At 42.2% G+C, this 4,286-nt stretch overlaps 1 long non-coding RNA gene across 3 annotated transcripts; it reads left to right on the forward strand.

The window, feature by feature from the left end:
* The first annotated feature begins 303 nt into the window (after positions 1–303).
* On the forward strand, positions 304–4,058 carry LOC131557166 (uncharacterized). Of its 3 annotated transcripts, none has more exons than XR_009274695.1 (5): positions 304–504; positions 1,129–1,192; positions 1,890–1,965; positions 2,734–2,851; positions 3,624–4,058. It is a non-coding gene; the product is annotated as an uncharacterized LOC131557166 (long non-coding RNA). The 3 variants fall into 3 exon arrangements; XR_009274696.1 differs by having other exon boundaries at positions 3,535–3,714; XR_009274697.1 differs by lacking the exon at positions 3,624–4,058 and adding an exon at positions 3,446–3,609.
* The last annotated feature ends 228 nt before the right edge of the window (positions 4,059–4,286 follow it).

Raw genomic sequence — 4,286 nt, forward strand, 5'->3', positions numbered from 1 at the left:
GGGAAAAGAGAGGGCATTCGGGAGGAGCGGTCCTGCCTCAGGTCCTTCCCCGCCCTGGGGCGAAGGACCCGTTTGATGCCCGGGAGGGACTGCAGCTCCCGGTGGCGGGGGACGGAGCCGTGGCTGTCAGCCCGAGACTACAACTCCCGGCAGGCCCTGCTGCCGGCGCGGCGTGTGACGCAACGGCTATCGCGGCACATGAGTGGCTACCAGCCCGAGACTCCAACTCCCGGCAGGCCCTGCTGCCGGCGCGACGTGTGCCGCAATGGCCGACGCTGCCCGGCATTTTTCTCTAAATCGGCAGTAAATACAGCTGAGTAAAATTAGCTTGGTTTTCTTCCTTCTTTTTAAACTGAATTGTTTTTATTAAAAATACTATTTGAATATGTAGAAAAAGTGGGGATGTCCTGTAATATATCCTAGCTTTTCTTGTTTATAGGGTGCTCAGAAAACATGCGTCCCTTAGAGTCCCTCAGAAAGGTTCTCAGTGCGATCTGTACCAAGGTATGTATTTACTAATAAGTGATCCCTTTAGATATTTGCCTGTGTACCTTTTCCTGTAATTCAGAGCTTGCGTTCTGTGGGTTTTATGATAAACCTGTAAAATATGTAAGAATGCTTTTGCAAGTCTGAATCGTTGAAGGCAGCAGTAAGTGGATTTAGAGCCTGTTCTTGACCAGACAACGGGGAAAAGTGTGACTTTGATGCTGAACTTGTTTTTTTCATTTTTCATTTGACTTGTCTGGAATGATTTAGGAATAGAGAGAGCTAGAAAAAGAGAGAAATAGAATTGGTTATTGAGCACTCCTCAAATGCTCACCACGATTCAGTGTAGAGCCGAAGTGAAGGGTGATGGAACAGAGCTCTGTGCTTTAGAAGGAAATAAATTTAAACCTGACCTCCGCACAGAGTCTCACTAACTTCTTTTGTTTTAAAATACAAAATATGATTAGGAAGTGTTGGAAGTTAGTGTTTTGGGAAAGAAACGGCAGTTCCACAGAACATTCCATTTAACAGAGGCTCTAGGAAGGATTCATGTTTTAACTGCTGTCACTGCAATCAGTTGGTGGTTCAGCCTTGAAATGTGCACTTGCCCTTCTATAAAGCACTGTTTTGTTTGCCTTTCAGTGCTATGAGTCTTGATAAATTGGAGAAGAGCCCAAGAGAAATTTTTCATCCCTTGATATAAAAGGTAGGAAGTGACTTTTTTTGGTTTGGTTCTTTTTCTTTATTATTTCCTGGAAATAAAAGTAATTAAGTATAGGTACTACTGGTTTGTTTCTTCCAGTAGCAGATGATAACAATAGCAGTAGTAATAGTAAAAATAATAATAGAAATAATAATAATAGCAATGTAATACTACCTAAACTGTCTTTATCCATTGAACTGGCCATTTCAAATCAAAACTTCTAAACACAAATCAAACCATCATCCTCGTAGAATCTTTCACAGCAGTGGGCTATAGATCCTGGTTTTGTTGACAGGATTTATTGGTTCTGGAAGAGCAAGAGGGAAGTACAAGCCTAACTACTTCTAGCTCACAGACCCATCCAGTGAATACTGCTTTGTGTTTTGGTGGGCTTGTGATGACTTTGAAATCAATTGCTCATTCCAGTAAAAAAAATTAATGTTTTTTTGAACCTGACAGCAGAAATAACTTTAGGCACCAACTTAATAATAACAGATCACCAATTTAAGTTCATAATTTTATGCTGTACTATCAAAGTTTAAAGGTAAATTTTTACTTATTAGGAGATGGTATAAAGTGTATGTTCCAATGTGTTGGATGTATGCAAAGGTACATACGTACCCGAAAGTCCTTAGAGGAAACAAATTTTTACGTCTGCTGTTTGATTGTTTATCATACAATATTTGGTTTTATTTCCCAGGGATCGGTGAATTTTAACTTTGGAGTCCTCTGTGCTAAGGATGCTCAGCCTACAGATGATGAAATGTTCAGTAATGGTGAGTTTTTCACCTTCTCTTTAATTGCTATGCTGATCTGAATAAGAAAAAAACAAAAGCAAGAGAAAAAAAAAGGATGGTTTATTATTTTTTACGCTGTTATGTTTGTTTCCTCAGTATTTGCTGCAGCTCTGCGAACCCAAGCTTTGGGTTCCTTCTGTCCCACTGGGAGTTGCCCAGTTTGGTTGCATCTGGTGAAATTCACCCTGAGACCCTTACAGAACTAGCTCAAACTACGTGAGAGCCATTTGCAGTTCTCTCCAGACACCTGGAGAATGGGTGATGTTTCTGAGGGTCTGGCAAGTATACTTGTATCAAAACTCAGTCTGTGAAATTTCTGGGGAAAACCCTTCTGTGTCCTGAAGGGTTCAAACTCTGGTGAGGATCCAGTTATCAGGTGCTCACCTGGATGGTTCCAGCTCTTAAAGTGAACACTTGTACTCTTACCCTGTAGTTTACATCTATTGTATTTTTGTTATTTTGCAAGATTTTTTGTCTTTGCAAAATATTGTGCATTTCACTCTTTGGAACCTCTCAGATCGTTCTTTGGTGCAGCACCACCTCATGGGACACTTGGCTGCCGTCCTGAAGGGGTTGGTCGCTAGAATTGTAAATCCTGGAGAGTTTGTAAGTCTTCTGTCCCCAGGGAGGTACCATGCTTTGTTTACTTTTGTTCTGTTTGTTAGGCGCTGCTTCTCATTGGAAGTATGAATTTCAAACTACCCTGTTCTTATTTTAACTGTTTTCCTGGTTCTCTCCCTACGGCAGGGAAAGACTCTCGTATCCTTGTCGTCGGGCTCGGTGCTGTCCAAGAAGATGCAGAGACTAAAAAAATCATAAGAAGCAAAATATGACTGCAGGGAAAACAAGCTGGAGAGAACAAAAGGTGATATTGTTATCCTTACCCTGTATTAGAAACATCCGCTGTGCTTTGATGCTGGCAGCTGCCAGGGGCTTGTTAGCTCTTTGTAGGCAGGTGTAGGTGTTCACTTGTAGGTTTTTTCTCTGGACAAGTCAATTCAAACTTTGCTAAGCTTATATTTGCAAATTACTCTCTAGCACAGTCCAGCATGACATTTTTGAATGTTGTAAAAATACCATGTTACTTGGAAATTGCTAATGATGAGAAGCTTTATGGAAAAATAAGATGTCAGGGTTGGGAGATGTGAGAAGAATTTTGAGGGGATGTTAGACTGAAATAAAGCACACTTGAAGCTGGACTGGCACGCTGGCAGATCCCCTATTAAACAGTAGTGCTGAGATTAGCCTGGGGGTTCCCCATTGTTTCTGTAGAAATAAATGTTTTCTGGTCTTCAGAGGTAAGCTGCTTTGAAAAGCTGGAAGGCACAGCATAGTGACAATCCGTGTGCTTCGCATTAAAAATAGATTTCAGAAGGGTCCTAGGCTTTTGTCTTTTCCTAGAAGTCGATGTAATCCTATTGAGGAGTTTTTAATTCTGTGCTGCCATGTCATCGATCAGGGCCCTGTCGTACTAATCATCATACAGATGCAAAACAAAAAATCAGACCCTGTCCCGACCACTTAGAGCCCAGAACACGATTTCCTCAGGCTGCCATTTGTGTGCCATCGGTACTCACCATGGAAGCGAGCTGGGGATTGTTGCACCCGTTGGGAACAAACCGCTTCTTGTCACACAGTAATGGAATTGGGACGACGCCTCAGCCAGCCCCTCTCTCCTGAATCTGCAGCAGAGCAGTTCCAGTCCATGCGGGCAATCCAGTTCCTGACGATCTGAGCGCACGGAGCAGCGCTCAGCTGCTGTGGGGGGCTCAGGGAAGGCAGAGTGTGCATTGTCATCTTCCTGAACCTACAGACGCGAATCAAAGTGAGAAGCCACAGGGTGGAAATCAGTCGCATATATGCTAAATAAAACTTGCAGGTTTTTTTTAAGAATTGTTTTTGCTTGTTCTTTGTTGTGCTTCTGTGCTTAGAAAACCTCCCTTTACAATCAGTTCAGTTCATCAGTTGAACCTTTGTTTGCAGACTCTCACTGAGCAGAATTTGTTGCAGACTCAGTGCACGCTGTGCAGGCCTCCCGGGAGTGTGAGGAGCTCATGTGTGCTACTTTTTGCTTTAGGACGCTCTGAGGTATTTATTCCTTTTGGGATACATGATGAGAATTCCCAAGAGAGGTAGTTATAAGGTATGACATCGGGAAAAAGCCTGTGTGGTTGGAATGTTGTTGCTGTCAAAAGTTAATTTTTTCTTAGCCAGTAGTTAGCTTTTTGCTTTATTTTTGTGGTATCAATATTTTATTGTTTAAAAAATTCCTTCAAAATAACTTCAGTGGTCGCCCACCA

The sequence above is a fragment of the Ammospiza caudacuta genome, chromosome 4 (assembly GCF_027887145.1).
Source record: "Ammospiza caudacuta isolate bAmmCau1 chromosome 4, bAmmCau1.pri, whole genome shotgun sequence".
Classification (NCBI taxonomy): Eukaryota; Metazoa; Chordata; class Aves; order Passeriformes; family Passerellidae; genus Ammospiza; species Ammospiza caudacuta.